The 21,352-nt window shown below is 43.0% G+C and overlaps 2 long non-coding RNA genes across 2 annotated transcripts; both read left to right on the top strand.

Annotated features, from left to right (window-relative positions):
- The first annotated feature begins 3,243 nt into the window (after positions 1 to 3,243).
- LOC124281007 lies at positions 3,244 to 12,040 on the top strand. Its single transcript, XR_006899815.1, has 5 exons — positions 3,244 to 3,302; positions 9,158 to 9,215; positions 9,871 to 9,911; positions 10,365 to 10,566; positions 11,695 to 12,040. It is a non-coding gene; the product is annotated as an uncharacterized LOC124281007 (long non-coding RNA).
- Positions 12,041 to 12,558: 518 nt separating this feature from the next.
- Positions 12,559 to 16,198, top strand: LOC124281008. The gene is made up of 3 exons (XR_006899816.1): positions 12,559 to 12,780; positions 13,353 to 13,597; positions 16,094 to 16,198. It is a non-coding gene; the product is annotated as an uncharacterized LOC124281008 (long non-coding RNA).
- The last annotated feature ends 5,154 nt before the right edge of the window (positions 16,199 to 21,352 follow it).

The following is a 21,352-nucleotide window of genomic DNA, read 5'->3' as shown; positions in this document are numbered from 1 at the left end:
CACAATATATCACAATATATGGCCAATAAATTTTGGCCATACCCAACCCTTGACATTGAAACATTTTCTAAAAGGCTTTGTGTATTCATGACGTACAATTATATGCTTAAAACCATTGACCTCACGGGTACTTTGAATGTAATTGTTACTTGAATTACAAAACAAAATATCCATCATGGATTCAGAATATATTTCAAAGATAAAAACAATAGTGTTGATAACATGACAATGGTTTCGAGTGTATGTTCACATGTCACGTGGTGGATTGTACAACAGGGTTCGTCTCCAAACTGTTTTTGCTAATTAAATCCTATGAAGATTGTCAATTGTCTATTCCTTGATAAGGCTGTCCGTATTTTTCTGAGTTTCCCAGTTTCTGAGTTTCCTTCTCGCCGGTGAAGAAGAAATAGTGATTCATCACTGAACCAGACTCGCCTCCAGGTTCCAGTTCCGGACTCTAAGCCACCACCGCAAGCAATTGCTGGGATGGAAGTCTCTCAAAACAGGGGGCGAAAACTGGCCTTCTTGTTCGGGCGATCTTGGGCGGATTTGATCTGCAGGAAACGATCCCAAAAGCGAGATATGGCGCTCTAATGAATGTTGAAATGTCGGGCAACTGCAGACTGGCACTCCCCAACTTCAAGCCAGCCTATGGCAATGTTTCGATTGACGGCACTCAGTCGTGGCATGATGATTTCCTCTTTTCCAGACAAACACGAATGACAACTTTAAACACAACGGTTGCTTTCGTTATAGTTCTTTATAGTTTTCTGTTCACTTGCACGTGCATTTTGCTTTGCATGTTTTCTTGGCGACGTTTGGCGAATATTTCTTCAAACGCTTCTAAAACAAGGGAAGAAAGTTAAAATTGCCGCGTTTTGGTGCTGAAGCTGTTTACAATGACACAACGATGACGTTTTGGAAATAAATAGTATTTGTTATGTTTTTGTTGCAGCTACATGAGTCCAATATTCTCAAAATCACCTATGCGTTTCTTGTTTTTGAAGAGTGTATGTATTCGGTGCTAATCGAAACAAACCTTATATACCCCTTTAAGAGATACCTTTGAAGCTTATGTCTCTTATATAACGCCGCACTCAGCATTCATTTTGGAAAAGGACAGCGACAGAACAGTCTGCAAATAATCGAGTCCAGACACAATCACAACCACAACTTGCGAAAAATAGCATAAAACCATAATCAGTCACTTCATCTAAACGCCAAATCAAAATGAACAGGGGAATCTTGCTGGTCACACAATACCATCCTTGGTGTTGATTGTAGCTCGACAATCTTTCTGGCAGCATATCCAGTAGGGTCGGGTGTTGCCAAATTTTCGTATTGCGATATATTGCGACTTATTACCTACGAGGGCGAACATATCGGGGTTCATATTTTTCATACGATGCCCTAGGGCAAAATATCACTTTGTCATGGTGACGTGAGGTCATGAATAATGCTATGACGTCACGTTTCTTCTGTGACGTTGCGTTCTACATGCGGCGACGGCGGGTAGCCAGCCCATGTTTGAATGTAGATTTGGGTTTATTTTCTTCAATTTGACTACTTCGGAAATAAACAGAATATCGTATTCGTGCCCATGTCATACTATGTTTACGACACTCGTGCCTAAATATCGGTGTATCCCTCGCTCTCGCTCGGGAAATACCGACATTTAGGCACTCGTGTTGCAAACATAGTATGACATGGGCACTCATATGATATCCTCTATATATTGTGATATGTGTTGGCGTATTGCAATATGTACTGCAATACAGTCAAATCCCGATGAGTTTTGTGAAAGTGTAACACATGATTTAAGGTAATGAAATTACTGTTTTCTTTTCTTTTGACACGATGCCATTGATCACTATCAGGACTCAGATGTGATTATACAAGAGATCAATTGAAAATGTTTCCAAACTGAAGACTTCCCTCTAAGGTTTGGAATTCGAGTAAAAAGACTTCGCTCTAAAGTTTGTAGGTCGAGAACAACGTCTGCAGCGGCGTCCGCCATGATTTTGGTTTGTTTATCCCTTCAACGAGTGCCGGTACCAATCTATTTTTTTATGTATTTGGTTTAAAAGTCACGCAAATGCAAATATATGATCAATAGACATTCTCAAAACTATAAATGTATAATAATGTAAAGGAAATACAAATATCATTAGTATTTCTGGCGATATCACGAAAATTACCGATCATTGTAACGGAAATTGCCGATCTCATCGGGTGAACTGATTCCGGAAAATTCGAATTGCAATTACCAGTTAATCGGTATTATAGCTTTGCAGATGCCACTGATGCCAGCATGACTTGGTAGCCAACTAAATGTACCAATAATCTGGAACACATAATTAATTCAATTTCAAACTCGGTTTTGGAAATACCGATGTTCGTGTAACAACGAACAAGATACATGGCATGATAATGATCGTTCATATGCATTATTTATAATTGTTTACGTTTTGCCAAACATCATTTATACCTATTGTGCAATCTTTACGACCGTATTCTTTAGATGCGGGGCTGGGGGTTTGTGGGGTGTGTGTGCGGGTGCACAGCTCATTTTCACCCGATTTTCACGAAAGTTTCAACGGGCAGTTAATAAGCTTTCAGGACCCTGACACACCTCCCCTCCCCCATCCCGCATATGCAGTCACTTCAGAGTTTGTGTGTAAAACAAAATGAACACACGTGCTTTGCTTGTAGGCCTGGCTATCGATATAGATCATAGAGGTCGATAGAAGTTGATTACATATCGATCGATTGTCGATAAATAACAGAGATGTAACTTTGAACAAAAATGTCCCCATAACCTGAAGAAAGTTTGTATAGTTCACATCACTGGTGAGTGGTGACTTATTTATGCATGGATTACTAACAAAACAGCGTCCTATACATAATTTAGGAACAGCCCATGAATAAAAACTTTGTGTATTGTGTGAGTAAAGTATACCCGCGGAAGACCCGGGTTCGATTACCCACATGGGTACAATGTGTGAAGCCCGTTTCCGGTATCCCCCAACATGATATTGCTGGAATATTGCTACAAAATAGTATGAAACTAAACTCACTTACTCGGATTTCATTGTATTGTGATATTGCTGGAATATTGCTCAAAGCGGCGTAAAACCATACTCACTCACTCTTTGTGCCTATCTTCCCACGGACCCACAACGTTGCTGTTGATCGGGACATCCTTACACCCCTCTCACAACAGAAATGGATCACCCCAGTTTGCTGTTGATATGCTTCGGATGTTTATTAATAATAGTTGAGCAGTATTCATCAACAGATCGGTGAGTAAATTTCTATATTCAATATTAATGTGAATATATTGTAGTTCCTCGAAATACACAGATAACAAGTGTTTGTTTATACAAATAATATTGGGTTCAATCAACTGAAAATGAATTTTATTAAAGGTGGCTTGTCATAAGAGGCAACTAATTGTATAAGGTGATCATAGTCAGATCGGAATTAATCGCGCAGGTAGATGCTCATAACATCGATCACTGGATTATCTAGTCATGGCTCGATTTTCACAGATCTCCGTGACAAAGCCAGAATATTGTCGAAAGTGCCGTTAAGCAACGGACAAAGAAAAAACAAAAATCAGCGACCCCCAAAAACACAAAACAAAGAAGAAAAACAACCGAAATACACATACGATTTAACATAAATGCAATTTCTTACGGTCAGCAAAATCAAAGGCTTTCTTAAAGTCGATGAAGCCTGTCGAATCTCCTAAAGAAATGGCTCCACACATTGTAATCATGTGGGGAATCGAACACAGGTCTTCAGCGTGACGAGCCAACGCTTTAACCACTATAGCTAGGCTACCCCACCGCCACATCGTGCCCGAAGCTGCATGGTTCATGCGACCGTACTCCATTACTTCCGGTTTGGTAACTGATAACTGCACGTATCGATAATCATTATCCTGCGTATAAAGTAACTTGTTTCCTTGTTTCATGAACTGTCCTTTCCCTTCTATCTCCATGCTTAACCATAAAGATCCGGTTTAAGAGAATCGGCATTCATTAACCCATGCTAACGGTATCAGGGTGGTAAGACTCGCTGACTTGGTTTGACACATGGCACCATATCATGGCGCCATGTTTTCGGCCTAAACTGGGGGTGAGGGTGGGTGTTTCTGTAATTAGTTAAAGCGTTTACTTGGCACGTTTGTGAAAGTTCCTCAACCACTAACTCACTCTACCCGTGAAGATCCCGGTTAGAATTGGCTTTCAGCAATCCATACTTGTCGTAAAGAGGCGACTAACGGGATCGGGTGGTTGAGACTCGCTGACTTGGTTGACTGCGTAGATCGATGCTCATGATGTTGATCACTGGACCGCCTGGTCAGACTCGATTAATTACGAACCGCCGCCGTATCATGAAGGTGGAATGTTGTGGCGTTAAACATTAAAACCAACCAATCTCCACACTAAATAAATGATAAACAGTCGCTGAAAATATGCAATACCTGACAAGACCCGATTACTTGTGGTCTAAACTGTAACATCAACAATCTTACGGGAACATGTGTACCTTGGGGAGAAACGTTTCTGCCTGACACAAGTATATGTGTTGTGTCAGTGGCATGGTTGAACGTTACAAAATTGCCGTCATTCTCGTGAAGTTCAAGGACGGCTGGAAAAGGTCGAACTGTTTACTGTCCGTTTTGCCGATGTATCTATATTTCGTAATCCTCAGCACTGTAACTATAGAATCACAACACGAGACCGCCTCCGTGGTGTAGTGGTTAGAGCGTCCGCCCGGAGTGCGGAAGGTCGCAGGTTCGATCCCCGACCGCGTAATACCAAAAGACGTTAAAATATGGTACTTGTTGGTCCCTGCCTGGCGCTTGGCATTAATGGGTACAACAAGGACTGGTCGGCTCGGAGTCAGTATAATGTGTCTGAGTGGGGTATTCATGCTTCACTGCGGCATGGTATGTCAGTGGGCTAGCACTATAAAACCAGCTTCAGTCTAGGCTAGTACAAGCAGCCGCACATACATTTAAAAACGCATGCACGTCGTCATATGAGCGAAATATTCTCAAGCACGACGTTAAACCCAATTCCACCACCACCACCACAACACGAATCATAACCGTAACGAACAATTAGGTAGTGACCAAACCGTTCTTAAACAATTAAAAAAATACTTTCGCAAGTCATTCCTTGTTTCATATCTGACACCTGTTTACCGCCATGCAGTTACCCAATGTATATATTAAATGTGATTGTGAATATGTTCCGTGAAGATAATGTAAATGTATGATGTGATAACAAGTCAGGCAGAGAGTCTCTCTCTTTTCTGGGTGCCCCACAAACAGTCGTAAAAAATACTCGTTCAAATGCATTATTTGTTCACGAGTTCCAGTTTTCGATGTTTCTCTATTAATTTGCTGGATATACGGTTACCTCCCTTTCCAAATCCATAAACACTGTTAAAACTTTGTGAAATAAGTAAGGTAAAATATTCAGGTTACGGGTTCGTCCTGCGCTATTGTTTTGTTGGTTGAGGTCAGGTGTCACTTGCTGGGTGAAACACCAAACTGCAGATCACATGTATGCACTGTTTCCCTGTCTCCTTTTCATTATTGTGACATATTTTATGAGTCAAGAATTATAGTTAAAAATACTGAACCACTAAACATAACGGGAATGAGTAAAAGACATATTCCTTAAATTTTATCGACGAGCAGATCGCATGTTTATACTGTTTCCGTGTCTCCTTTTCCTTACTGTGACCTATGTTATGAATCGAGAATTACAGTTAAAAAAAATACTGAACCACAAAAACATAACGGGAATGAGTAAAAGACATATAACTTAAATTTTAACGAAAAGACAATCATGAAAAATTTACAAAAGAATGTGTTTTTGCTTTGATTCTTGCTTAACGCCGTCCTCAGCAAATATTCCAACTATATGGCGGCGGTCTGTAAATAATCGAGTATGGACCAGACAATCCAGTGATCATATCATGAGCATCGATTTACACAATTGGGATAAGATGAGATGTGTGAACCAGGTGAGCGAGCCTGACCACCCGATCCCGTTAGTCGCTTCTTACAAGCATGTCACGGTATCCCAAATGTGTTAATATATAGATCGATGTTCATGCTATTGATCACTTTCTTGCACGATTATTTACAAACTGCCATATAGCTTGAATAATACCGAGTGCGGCGTTAAACAACAAAACAAAACGACAAAGAACAATACCATTTTACATTTAGGCGCACGCGCAATTCAACTAGGCCCCCATAACAGATGTTGCACCCACGTCCAACTGCGGGCTATACCCCGACCTCAAGCTGAAACTGGAAATCTGTTCAAAGCGACGTTCACCCCACTCACCTAGCCACACACTAGCCACAACACACCAGGGAACACGAATATGCCGACATTGCCACACCCTCTGAGGGACGCACATTGCACGAAATCTCTTGGTGCGACCATGCAAATCATCCCCTCTGAAAACCAAACCTTGTCATGTATACATGGTTTCAAGGGAATATGTTAAAAGGTTCAAAACCTTTAAGTTTGCCCCTGGCATGTATCTTGAACGCGGCCGAGAAAAGAGATTTATGGAATCTGAGGTACCTTGCTGTTGATGATGCAAGACATGGCATCATTTTGGGTGAAAAAAAGACGAATTGTTTCACACTTAGTATATAGATCATATCCGGTATATTTCACTGAGAATTGAACAGGTTATTACGGAAGCCGTGTCGATATCATCTTGAACATTCCAGGGGAGCGGTGACGTAGCCAAGTGGTTTACAGCATGAGCGGATCCAGGAATTTTGAAAGGGGTTGGGGGTCGATGTGTCCAACCACCTGAACCCCCATTGGCTCTGTCAACGCAAAACAAATCTTCAATGTGGTCTGAAGTCATTTTCCAAAGGGTGGGGTGGGGGGGGGGGTAAGAGGGGTTTCGAACCCCTGAAACCCCCTCTTGATCCGCCAATGTACAGCGTTCACTTGTCACGCTCAAGACCTGAGTTCGATTTCCCACAAGGGTAAAACCCGGTTCAGTGGCCCCGGCCTGATATAGCTGTGAAAGTGGCACAAAACCATACTCACTCACTCACTTCAACATTCACGATACATAGCTGAAAATTGTGTTGTTTTCTCTCGAAAATTATGATTTTTTGTTTAAAATTGGCGGTTTGTTTATTTAGTTCTTACCTTGAACATAATTCACTTCAAACGTATCTGATATATAGCGCGTTGGGATAGCCGAGTGGTTACAGCGATCGCTCGTTTCCCCTGAAACCGGGGTTCGATTCACAGATGGGTAGAACGTGCGCAGCCCATTTCCGTTTTAGTACATTTTGCTTACACATTACCATTATTCTGTTATATTTACAAAGAAATCTTTAGATTTATTACATGAGTTGGAAAATATGTCAATAATATAGGGGAGTCGCTCCATAGTCAACGGCGCTTATCCCATTCACTACCAATGGTGTATTGCTTAAAACAAAATCACACACTCACTCAAATTGAGTGGATGAACTCAACAGGGGAGGTAACCAGATAGAGGCAAAAACAAAATTTAATGTGAAACATGCAAAACTGGACCTATTTCAACTAGTATTCCTTTTTCTCAGTTTTATGATGTTAATATAATTGTCGCGATAACTTTATTCATTATATGAGTAACAGTTCTGTTAAACGTGAGTGAGTGAGTTTAGCTTTACCCCGCTTTTAACAAAATTCCAGCAATATCACGGCGGGGGACACTAGTAACAGGCTTCGCACATAGTACTCATTTGGGGATTCAAACCCGGGTCTTCGGCGTGACGAGCGAACGCTTTAACCACAAGGCTACCCCAACGCCCCCTGATAAATGTGAGGGAACAGAGCATTGGGGATTTATGGGAAATTGTACAGAAAATTCAAGCGATGTTAATTTAGTTGTCATCGTCACAAGAACGAGAGGAGGACAATGAAATGTCGTTTTCGTGCAGAAAACGCCCTGTGACAGCTGACCTCGACCTGGAAATCGTTTTTCCCTTCTAAATGTGTCTGTGTTGATATAACCCAATGAACAACTCTGTTGTCATTGTCATTTTATAAATTTTAATTTTAATTAACAATGTAATTTTCTGACCTTGTTGTAGTATTTTGCTAGACATGTTTTGCGTTTTAGAAAACAATGCATTTCTGATTTTTTAATGTTTGCAACATTTCGTAGTTCAGTTTTAGTTTTTCTTTACACTGAAATACTTGCCTTTTGTTAGGAGTGAGTGAGTGATTTTAGTTTTACGCCGCACTCAGCAATATCCCAGCTATATGGCGGCGGTCTGTAAATCATCGAGTCTGGACCAGACAATCCAGTGATCAACAGCATGAGCATCGATCTGCGCAATTGGGAACCGGTGACATGTGTCAACCAAGTCAGCGAAACTGACCACCCGATCCCGTTAGTCGCCTCTTACGACAAGCATAGTCGCCTTTTATGGCAAGCACATGGGTTGCTGAAGACCTATTTTACCCCGGATCTTCACGGGTCTTTTGTTAGGACGTTTACCGCAGTCAACGAAGAGATCAGTTTGTTAGAAGAGAATTTATATAGGTGACCACATTGCTGGGATGTTGCTGGCATGTTGCTGAGTGCAGCGTTAGGCGAAACAAAGCCAATACGATCATTTACTGTAGAGATCAATAAAGATTCATTAGCCCAGTGTTCATTATTCATTGACCGACATCTGGACCATTGCTTCGTGCATGTCTGAACACCGTACAAAAAAATGTCAAGTGAATAGTTTTTACAAACGGGTGGTGAACCGTTCACCTTATTAATACAAATGATCAAACTTACATCGATATTGTGTGTTTTCAATTATAGTTTGCCCGCCAAGGGTATCAAATCAGAATGGGTTTGGGAAATGGGATAACACGCCGGTGCTTCCATTCACTCTCTGTGCCAATTGGCAAGGGATGTTTTACATAAACACAGAGGGACACCTTTTATTGGCAATGAGGACGTTTCCAATTAAAACAGCTGAGCGTTAACGAATGGTGTCAATATCAGTTACTCAGTGGCTATCATCGGAAAAATATTTATATGCAGCTGTATATTGTTGTTGTGTGGCAGAATCCACATCACCTCTGCGTTTGCATTTCAGAAACATGTCGTCGCTGTTTTCCATATGCTTCATTATTTTCACAAGTTTCACCAAAAACGTAAGTAGAACAAACAGACTTTATGGAGTGCTCAAGCGTATGAGTGATACGTGCATGCAGGAGTCCATTTAAATCTGAATCTTGACAGAAACATGGTTTTGAACCATCCTGATAAACAATTCCTGATCTGGGAATTGGTCTTCATCAACGCAGAATAAGAGTCGACTAACGGGATCCAGTTCATCTGGTTAACACGGTTGTTGCATATCACAGATGCATAGTCGGATGCTGATAATGTCAGGAACAGGTGAAGATCCAGGTTAGAATTGGTCTTCAACAACCCATGCTTGTCAAGAGGGACTATCGGGATCAGGTATGTGGCTTGCTGGCTTGCTTAACACATGTCATCGTAGACCGATGCTCCATGCTGTTGATCACTGGATTGTCTGGTCCGGGACTCGATTGTTACATACCGCTGCCAAAACTAAAGAAACTAAACTCACCAACTCACCCCTAATAACGTCAAGGACGGGTGTCTGGTGCAGATGTGATGATTAGTAGGACCCATATAGATGGAATATTGCTGAGTGCGGCGTAAAGGCTAAACTCACTCTAACTACGCCAGTTGAAAACGTGAGTATCGTATTTGACAGCCACAATTTAAGTTTACCTCCACGTATATATGGTCACTTTTTTTCCTTGGCGCTTTTCACAGGGTGTCTGTGGTGAACATCATGGAAGTGGCCCTCTCTGCTGGTAAGTCTGTTTCGACATTGCTTCCTTCAACAAAGTGGCCTTTAGCCATCCGTATATATTTACGTGTCCCCCTCAACCCTCAACCAACAGGCAGGCAAGAAATCGTCAAAACTATAATCCGCCAACAAAGTACTAGTTATACAAATGTTTTTCACTTATTGTGTAAAATGTATTCTATATAATTTAGTGATGGTAATATAAGTGATGGTGTAAAATCCTGCTGGGGTCCATGGAGGAAGCAAAATTACCGTAAATCCCCATGGTCCTTAACATGTTGTAACTGTACGTCTGAAATACTGCCGACGTGACTAAAACTCACTTATTCCACTTAGATTTTAAAAACTTGATATTAATCTTTAAAATGATTGATGGGTGGAGATCAATATACAATTCGATGCAGAAGAATACTGAAGTTATTTGTCATCAAGTCCTTGTGGATGTTTTCCGTTCTAGGAGCCACCGTTTGTGATGGAGAGTCCTCTCAGTCTCCGTACGAGGACCCAAGTACGAAGGGATGTTGGTCGACATCCTCGACGAGCTGGCGCGTCGTCTCAACTTCACTTACAACATACACGAGGTCTACGACGGCAGAGTTTGGCTACGAGGTGGAGCCAGGAAAATGGGACGGGCTTGTTTCGGAAGACTGATCAATAACGTAAGCCCAGACGAGGCTTGTTTGCTTTACTTACTTAATGCCTGCTTGGACAATAATGTAGAAAAGCAGAATCACTAGCACGCAGGCTCACACACGTGTAACTTCCTGCAAACAATTTATGTACTATATGAAGTCCTTCAACGCTTAAGGGTCTCTCTCGCTGTGGTTTTCGTTAGTGCTACTACGTTTGTCGATCGATTCTGTGGGTAATAGGGCCTGTAAGTCTCGCGAGGCGCTGCTTTCGGTACTAAGCTGGTTCCCCGCTCCCTTTGCGCGCGTCAACTTGCGATATGCAAAACGGGACCCAGCTTACTTCCGGTACCAGATTTCCAGTCACAAGCGTATATTAAAGAACCAGTTTGGGTTCCAAATATGACTTGACTAAGACCGGACCAAGTGTACAGCCATGGCTTGACTGTCATAGATATTGACAGTTGTAATAGGTAGCTAATTTGGGGATGGTTAGATGGGAAATTGTTATTCCTGCAAATTATCGGTTCCTTAATGTCAACTGACAACCAGCCGACCACTCGAAAGGTATGAAGCACGTTGTTTTATCACTGGACGTACTAAAGGTCTCGTGATAGTACCGTGGCCTACCCACGGACCCTATTCAGGACCGTCCTGTGGTCTAGTGGATAAGGCGTTTGCCTGTAGAGGCTGAAATTCAGTGGTTTCATCCCTGGCCTCGTCTTATCAAAGACGTTAAAGATTGGCGTATTACCCCTGTCAGGGATGGAGCAATATCTGGTCGGCACTGAGTCGGTGTGTTGTCTCCAACCATTGAGTGGGGTGTTAAAGCGTTCGCTCGTCGCGCCTAAGACCAGGGTTCGACGCATGGGTACAAGGTGTGAAGCCCATTCCTGGTGTCCCCAGCCGTGATATTGCTGGAATATTGCTCAAAGCGGCGTAAATCTAAGCTCACTCAGCTTGATTATTCTTTACCAGAGTTGCAGAACCTCTAATGAAATACTCATTTCCACGATTTTTCAAAGTTTATTTCTATCAAAGTGTTATTACTAAAATTTCAAGTTTGAATCTTGCGACAATAATTTCACTTCAATCAAGATTCAATTCATGTCTGGTCTTATCATGATTGTGGTTAATAATTAAATTTCAATTTTCCAGCAATCAGACCTTGCCTTGTCGCATTTGACTATCAACTCCAGAAAACGAGCAAAGGTCGTGAAGTTCACGCACCAGCCGTTCATGTTAGCTGGTCTTCGCATCCTGTACCGGCCACCCGACCGTTATCAATCAGGAACCTTGGTACATCCTGCTTACTCCATTCACTGGGGACTGTGGGTCGTGATATTTGTCATGTGGCTTGTGATTGGCTGTTTTATCATCGCGCCATTGTCAAATTTAGCCCGTTTGAAGATAACTCCAGTACAACGAGTCAGTGATGTTGACTGTAACGGGTGTTATTATTGGGAAGCTGTTGTACACTGTGTGTTTGTATTCTCGTCCAGCGACGTGAGTATTCTCTTACCTTCGGGTGTTTCCGTGCGATTCCGGTATTCTCCTACTCTCGTGACTCCAATTTGAGTTTGCGGAAAGCCCGTGTTGTGACAGAAAGTTCTTCTTTTGGCAATCAAAAATATTTTTGCAAGAATATGTCATTTTATGTAAAGATATGAGTGTTCAGTGATAACGTCAATATAAGTGAATTTCTCTGAAGACTTTACGGAGACATTTTAAAACAATGAATGCCCCCGTTAGCTGCCAGGTACTTCCAGCCATTGGTCGTATCGTACATCAGATTGATCCTGTCCGTGGGCAAACGCCCATTGCCGGCGCCATTTTGTTGTTTTATCTGGCACCAAGCCATAAACTGAGAATTGTACATACTCAAGACCCTGTTAATCTAGACACCCAGGCATCGCTAATGTGGACCTTGATAATCGGAACGATTTCACTTCATGAACCATTGCTAACATGAAATTGAATTTGTTCCGTATTTGTTTTAACCCTCCCCTTTGCGGATGATGACGGTCAATCCTCCCAGGTCTCCGTCTGGGCGTTTCCTTGCTTCCGTCAGGTGGCTCTTCTGTATCCTCACCCTCATCACATACCACCGCCAGCCTCACCGCCATCTTCCTCACCGAGACACCGCCACCCACGACCTCCCTTCCGCGCACCTTCGACGAGATGTCCCGCCAGACGAGGGTCAGTATGGCGTGTACAATCAAGTCTCACCCTCGATTAGAGTACGTCGATACTCTTCAACGTCGACCACCATCAAGATCCGGGTTAAATTAGTCTTCAGCTGCCCATGTTTGTCGTAAAGAGGCGACTGACGGGATCGGGTGGTCAGACTCGCTGATCTGTTTGACTCATGCCATCGTATCTTAGTTACGTAGATCGATGCTCATGATGTCAGTCACTGGATTGACAGACTGCCTTCACATGGAATACTGCTGAATGCAGCGTGAAACAACTAAAGATCCCACCAGTATTTAGGACAGTGGAGTATCGTACATACGTTCCTTAGACACACCGGAGGTCTAGGGTTAAAAGCGTTCAGTCAGACCCGGTTAAAGCGCACAATGTGTGCGCCGAACAATTCTTCCCGCCGTGATAATGCTGGGATATTGTTCAAAGCGGCGTAAAACTAAACTCACTCACTTTTTGACACCGAACCGAAGCACGGCGAGAGTCTTAAAGCTGGGGACAGCGTTGTGGTTAAAGCGTTGTGGTTAACCACTTTCAAAACAAGTTCCTCACTCACTCACTCACTCACCAAACCAACCACACACTCACTGAATCATATGTTTTGTCAACAGGAACTCCCAGCAGCCCATGGTGAAGAGGGATGTGGCGGAGCCATGAACACCTTCCAACCAAGTGTCTTCGCCATCACTAGGCACCAAGCAGGGGGCTGGACGGACTGAGGAGAGGGGGGTGGCAGAGTTTGCCCGCTATCATGGAGAGGGACCGTTAGCCGAGTTCGAAGCCGAAAAGAAGAACCATGCGATTTGGTTGTTCTTGGCAGCGAGTTGGACGAACAAGCGTATGGGTTTGCGTGCAGGTAGACATTGTTTCATCCTCCACAGCAACAGCTGAATCTTTCAGCTCCTCTGTTGTCCAGTGGAGGTGACTGAGTGAATACGTGAGTATGAATTTACGACGCTTTATTCAATGTTGCTTAATATCATCGGATGACATCAAACAAGGTCAGATCGCCTCCGTGGTGTAGTAGTTGGAAGCGTCGCGGAGGCGGAAGGTCGCGGAGTTCGATCCCCGACCGCGTCACCCCTAAAGACGTTAAAATATGGTACTTGTTGGTCCCTGCCTGGCGCTCGGCATTATTAGATTTACACCAAGGACTGGTCGGCTCGGAGTCAGTATAATGTGTCTGAGTGGGGTGATTCATGCTACTGCTGCGGCTCGGTCTGGGCAGGAGGTACAAGCGGCCGCATGCACGCATACGCGCATGCGCACGTCGTCATATAGGCGAAATATTCTCCAGAATACGACGATTCGGCCAAGCCCAGTTCACCTCACCTCACCTCAAACAAGGTCATCACACATTGTACCGTTGGTGGACGATCAGACCCTGATCTTCGGCGCCAGGTGGGAACGCGTTAACTACTAGGCCATGCCGCCCTTGAAGATCCGGGCTAAAACTGGTTTTTCTGCTACCCATGCTTATCGTCCTGACCACTAAAATTGGGTGGTCAGGCTCGCTTTCTTAGTTGACACTTTTTCATCCAGAGCGATTGTTGTAACATTTGATCACTGGATTGTCTGGTCTGGACTTGATTATTTACAGACCGCCGCTTAAATCAGCTGACATATTGCACGTGCGACGTAAAACAGCAGGACATCAAAGCCCTACTTCAGCCGGGCTGCAGTGGCGGGATACATAAGGCTGTGAGTGATTCACGCATATACTCGTTTATGGAATGTAATGGTCCGCCATGGCAACTTTGGAAGGTAGTTAGAGACGGAGAGCGGAAGGTCTTCGGTTTCGATCGAAACAGGCATCCTTACCGCAGACGACGTTAAAATATGGTACTGATTGGCGTCTACACCGGCTCAAGCGTTAATGGGTACAACAAGGACTGGTCGAAAACTCGGAGTCGAATTATAAAATTAATGGCTCTGGAAGGTAAAAGGGTTATTCCTTAGCTTTACGGCATAATGGTATCTCCAATTAAGACACTAATACTCGCAACCGCCGACTGAGCTAGGCCGAAAGTACCAAAGGCAACCTGTCACACATACACGCATGCGATGTCGCCGCCAGAGCGAAATATTCTCAAACACGTGGCGTTAAAATTGAATTTTCTCCTCCACCGCCGGCACGGAGGGCCGAAGCGAACGAATGGAGTTGACAACTCCCAGACCGTTCGATCAATCGTACTTATCACGGAGAAAGGAAGGTGGGAATTGGTAGGTAGGTTGGTTTTACTAAGCCACTTTTAAAGCAAATATTTCAGCAAATATCACAGAGGAGAACACCGAGAATACAGACTTTACGCCAAAGTTTATTCACCCATATGAAATGGGCCCCGGTCTTCCGGTGCGATAAGTGAACGCTTTAACCCTAAGGCTACCCCGCCGCCTTGTCACCTTGCCAAGGAATGATGACTCACGAACAGGGCGGCAAATATGATTCCAATTTTGCATATAAACTTTTGTCAAGGCCGGCAGTTTTCGCCTGGTTGTGTTTCGCCCGGACACTCGGCGCCTTATCAATGCTCGTGAGCGTCACAGTAATGGTAAGAAGAGTTCTGCCTCATTAATCTTCCGAATTTAACTGAGAACTTCATCGCCGCTAACTGGAATACTTTGCAAAATGACAATAATCCTGGTCAAAATTGAATAGATACTCCATTAGAAACGTACATGTGATACCGGTGACCAGTCGAGAAACGGCCTTTATCAAAGCATTTTTTCAATTATTGAAGTGCCAGTGTACTTTTGGGAGAATTGAGAGAAGTTACAAAGAGCGAGTGAGGGTTGAAATGTTTTTCCATATTCAGCTGTCCACGGGTTTTGTGACTTATTCGTTCACTGAGTCAGGTTGAAACCGAAAGTACATCCATGATGACACAAATCAAACGAAGACTGATGCTGGATGTAAAGCAAGGCCAGAGAGGGAAATAAATCTGTCGCAATGGCTTTACTTTATCAGATGAAATATAAAGATTAAGGAAGTGTATTCGATTGAAAAAACTACTATTCCCAGGAATAGGGAATTGATTTGGACTGATCGCACAAACTAATGTTTTGTTTCGGTTGGCATTTTGGTCAAAAGCTTCACTTTGATGGAGTTAAGAAAATGTATTGAATTTTGAAATATCAGGGCGGCAACAGAAGAAGTTCGAGCATAATGACGTCCACGCATCGTTCGGGTAACTGCCTGGCTTGGTTACGGCACTCGTTGGATGCTTTCGCTGGATTTTGCTTGCTCGAAGTGACAGAGTGTCTCATAAAGAGATAATGTTCAGAACGCTTGTGTAATATTAACTGAATTTTGTAACAAGACTGGGAAATGTACTCTTTCCCATCAACATAGGTGGGAAGGAGACACTCTGCGACCGGATCGACCACAAGCTTCTCAGGATGAGGGAAGAGGAGTTTCTCTACTAAGGTCAAGGATCAAATGGATGTACAGCGGATTTTGAGGCTTGAAGCAGGGCAGGAGTTTACACGTTTGGAGGTATACCGTGGTCATGCCGACACGTTTGGTCTCCAGAATTGAGCTGGCGCTTTGCACGGAAAAGACCTCACGCTCAGGGCGTTTTGCTGCGGAGGTTTCTGGCGCCATTTCGATTTGGGTTTTGCCGCCACACCACCAGCAATGCCAGGGCAAGAGTGATGACGTACCTGGAGTCACAGAAATGTTGACAGTGAACGTCGCATTGGCAACTCGCGCAAGGTTTGAAATTACAGTTTATTTACCAGAAAACGCTAGGGTGGGCAGCTTGCTGGTTAACGCGTTAACTTTCGTGATGGAAATCGAAATCCCGGGTTCGATTTCACGCCCGGATACACTGTTTGAAGCCCATTTCTGGTTATTCCGCTGTGTTGCTATTGCTAAAGGGTGGTTTTTGCTACCCACTAGGCTGGCTATCGATATATGATTTATCGAATAGAAATCTGGTGATAATAGTTAACAGAATATCTGGCGAGACGTCGATTCGTGTCAGAACTTTACTTTGAGTGAATAGGAGTTTACGTAGCGAAAAGCTGGAATATTGCTAGAGTGCGGCGTAAATAAACTCACCACTCGCCGACTGGAATATTTACCTACCAAAGCGTGGTTCAATCAGGTCCGCTCCTCATACTCTGCTTGCTATGCACTGGGTGAACATGCTGGGAAGATAAAGTCAAATTGACAAATATCTGTTTAAGGCCAAGTTCTCCCCATGCATCAACCAATGGGAAGCGACTGGCAGGACGGCATAAACCGAGTCCTCCACGAAGCAAACTCGTGAATGATGATCCGCTTCCATGTATTGTTGATAGAAGATATCCTTACATTGCTGACTAATCTAGTGCGCTTGATGTTTAGGAACTTATGTTGAAATTTAAATATACCGTGTAATCAATGATGACAAGATACATCAAATTGTTGGTGTCGATAGCGCCTTTACGAGGAAATTTCAGAGATTGCAAAACTGGTGGGAGTTGGAAATGTTTTCCATATTCCCGTATCCACGGTTTGTGACTTATCCACACTACACACAGAGTCCGGTTAAACCGTGTGATCCATGATGATGACAAATCAAACCGGACAGTGCGGGATGTAAAGCAAATGAAACTGAAAATAACAATGTCATGACTGCGCTTTATAGATGAGAATATAAACCGGTCAAAATATTCAATTGAAAAAACTTACTGTTTCCCCAGGGGAGACCGAAATTGGGAAATGTCTGATTGATCTTTTCAAAATGAACATATTTTACCAATTTGACTGAGTTATACACATTTGTGCCGGATTGTTCATTCGTAGGCACTTCCCTAGTAGGTGAGTGAGTTTAGTTATGCGCCGCGCTCAACAATATTCCAGCTACTTCACATGGCGGTCTGCTGAAATATTCGAGTTTTAGACCAGACCGTCCGGTGACTGGCAGCATTGCCACACCACGATGACATGTAGTCAACCAAATCAACCAAAATTCGTGGGAAGGCTGACCACTGATCACGTTATTGGTCTATCTTACGACGAGGCATGGAGTTTACTGAAGATCAACTCTAGTCCGGATTTTTCGCGGGTCACGTGGGACACTTTCATGTATTGGTTGAAACACCACGGGGTTGACTTCTAGAGATATAAAGCCGCTGTTGGTAATCTGCCAGTTATAGTCGATGGAAGTAGTCGTTAACTGAAATGTCAACGTTGAAGTTATCGATAAATATCAGGAGACGTTATCTTTGCCGTTAGGGCAAGGCAATGTCTGACGAAGAGGTAATGCTATTTCACATCGGCCAAGGTGGTCACATGTTTACATGGATTATTAACAAAACATCCTGAATATAATTTACGTCCACACCGGAGCATAATTTTAGAAGCAGATCATGTGAATAGGAATTATAAATTTGTATATTGTGGCGGAAAAATAAACTTGTTTTAACAATCATTAATGAAATCTTTCCTATCGACGTGTTTTCGGTTATCGATTATTTTAGCCAGCCTAAATGATCAGTTCACCGTAGCAATGTGAAATGCAACCTCAATAGAGGTGATGGTAGTGAATTTGGTGAGTTGGGTACGCACGCTCAGCATGCTCCAAGCTATATGGCGGGCGGTCTGAAAATAATCGAGTCTGGATGGTGCAATTTGAAGTGATCAACAGCATGAGCATCGATCTACGCAATTGAGACCGATGACGTATCCCAGTAAGGTCGGCAAGAAACGTACGATCCCGTTAGTCGCCGCTTTTACGACAGGCATAGTCGCCTTTGCAACGCCTCATCGTATTGATCAGTACGCGAATAAAGAAGCTGGAAATTACAGGGTTAATAAAGGAAACGGCAAACCAGAAGCGGGAACAAACATTATTCACCATGTTATGTTTGTATTTGCAGAATCTATTCAGCTATGGGTAGTCGAGCAAATCGAGATAACTGACAGTCCAGTGATGGCTGGCTCGAGCGTCGTCCTACGCTACTGGGATGCGATGACATGTGTCAACCAAGTCAGCGAGCCTGGCCACCCGATCCCGTTGAATGCTTCTCTTGCATTCGCAATTCTGCGTATATGTATGGTGAGTGTATATCAAAACGGAATATATAATCGAGGAGTTCTAATGCAAAGGAAATTCTGTCACTTCTGAATATCCAGCAATGAGGTTAAGAAGGGGTTAGGGGTGTAGGGTAGCTAATGAACATTGTTGAATAGTGCAGACCGAGGCTATGGATCAAAGGTGACCAGTAACGAAACACAGACAGCCTCTTTGTATTTGGATAAAACGGCATTTTCAGTGCAAATGTTCCATCAATATCACACATAATAACTATGATATTCAAAGATGTACATATAGGTACACAAATGTACCTTTATTGTGATTTTCCTCACAATAGAGTGACTCAGAGTTGTAAAAGTACAGCGCGACATACTGATGGAAACACTTGGAGGGCTGCGTTCCCAAGGGTTTATTCGAATTCCACAGAGTGGGCTTCAACAGTCAACTGCACCTGCTTACATATCGGAGAACGCAATTATAATTAGTATGCCATTATCCCTTCGTTATTTTTCATGGACATTTCCTGGTTGATACATGCGAAGTCTATATAGAACGCCTAAACGTATATCGTTATGACCGGACGGTGATAATAAAAACACAAAGGCTGCCGTTTCGTTTAGCCAAACGTTTCGATTCCCGACCGCCGACTTACTGGTGCGGATTATCATCGATTAGTCAGCATCCGCTCTGGAAGTGACATGCGGCGGTAGCTGTAGTGTGAACAGTTATCTACACAATCACCACGGTATAATACTATACTTACCAGGTATGTATAACGAATGAAAGTCCTCTCGTTTGTGTGAGGAAGAACCACGTACCAGGTACATTTGTGAATTTATATACATTTAGATATCATAGTTATTATGTTTGAGATATTGGTGAAAATATTTGGACTATAACACGTGCATAAAGATTGAGCGGGATACAAGTCTACAATGCCGCACGACAGGAGGAGGTAGAAGTATGTTTGTGTTAAAGACAGAACTCTCCACATCAAGGTAGTAAATGAACCGAATAAAGAAGCCCAATAAAACTTTAACCTCTTTGTGATGTTTAGATCAAAACGGATAAAGCATTCCAGGGTGACGCCATCTACGAAGACCCGCTTTCACGACAGAACTTCTGTTTTCCAATAAATCAAGCGTTCCCTTTGTGAAAAATATTTAAACTGTACCGCTCAGGCGTCTACCGCTGCGGTGAAGACTTACTTCATCGACTACCAAGATCGCGCATTAAACGCGTTTAGAGAGATGTTTGTTCGGGGACTGCAAGCAAAGCCTTATCGCCGAAACTGGACATTGTCAATTGATATTTTTGCTTAGATGGATTCAATGGTTGATGCATGCACAATATAATCAGATGTAATATAATGGGAAATATATATTTTGCAGGGTACCGCAGGGACTTTAGAACGTAAAACCAGAGCTTCAGCCCCGAGCCACGCTAATTCGAATGAGAATTGTGTATTGCCAGTTAGATATTCACACCCTGGGAGTCCACAGATGCCGCTGGTACCGTCCTTTGCGGTTGATTGAACTCGCTGAAAAGATTTATGAATACCTGAAAACCACCGTTTTAGAAGTCTGGTGTATATAGCGCATTCTTGTTGAAACTGCCATGGCTTAGTGGTTTTAGACAGCTGACTTTGTGTTTTCCGGCGTTGATTCGCCTGACGCGACTCCTGAGGGTGCAGGTTTAAATCCCGGATAAGGGCTCAACCAACGAAAGGTATAACAGGTCATACCACGAACGAGAGTTGATCCCAGCTAAGCATAACTAATTCAGAAAATGTTTTTATAATAATTGTTATAATTACGTACCCTTCGCATGCATTTTCAAAGCGAGTTCTGATTTGGCTACATTTGTTGGGCATTTAGTGTATGATAAGAATGTTAAATTAGTACCGAACGCTCATTTCCGTCGGAGAGGTCCCTTTTTGAGTTAACGTTTCCGTGTTGAATTTCACTGAGCCGGATTGAACGGTAATGCGTGTTTTCATTCGAAATGAAAAAACATGGCTTTCAATAATCGTTTGATGTCACGGGAAAATGACAAATTTAACCATTAAAGCGGTATGCAGCTTCCGTCATTGCACGGTATTGAACTCTCAGGTGAGATTTTGCAAACTGTTTACGCTGTATTGTACGTCGCTGCGGTCGATCGGTGGTCCACGCTTGAGTTCGTTCATCAACCCGTTTCCTGGATACAGAAGGCAACCACAGGTAGGCAATCCTGTTGCTTTATAATGTCGATACAATTTCAAAGAAAGGTTTGGATTTTGTAGGTCCGGGCGCAGGGTTGGGGTAACTCAAAATTTGAAGATTTATTGTAGAATCCACAATCGAAAGAAAGGTGTTACAAAATGAACATTTCGCCATTCAACAACTTAGTTTACAAATCAATGTATGATAATAACAGTACAGGATTCAAGGCAGTACACAATGCAATGACGGTGATGACGTACCAAAGGGTGAGTAATAACAGTATCAGCCAGAATAATGGCTGGCAGAAGAGTGGTCAAAGTGGTCAAACTGAATGGTGGGCCCGTAAAGAGGATTCTGGCACTCGGACGTATAAACGTTGTT

The sequence above is a fragment of the Haliotis rubra genome, unplaced genomic scaffold, assembly GCF_003918875.1.
Source record: "Haliotis rubra isolate DU_JTF1 unplaced genomic scaffold, ASM391887v1 Scf278, whole genome shotgun sequence".
In the NCBI taxonomy this organism is placed as follows: domain Eukaryota; kingdom Metazoa; phylum Mollusca; class Gastropoda; order Lepetellida; family Haliotidae; genus Haliotis; species Haliotis rubra.
This window is presented reverse-complemented; position numbering and strand designations above follow the sequence as displayed.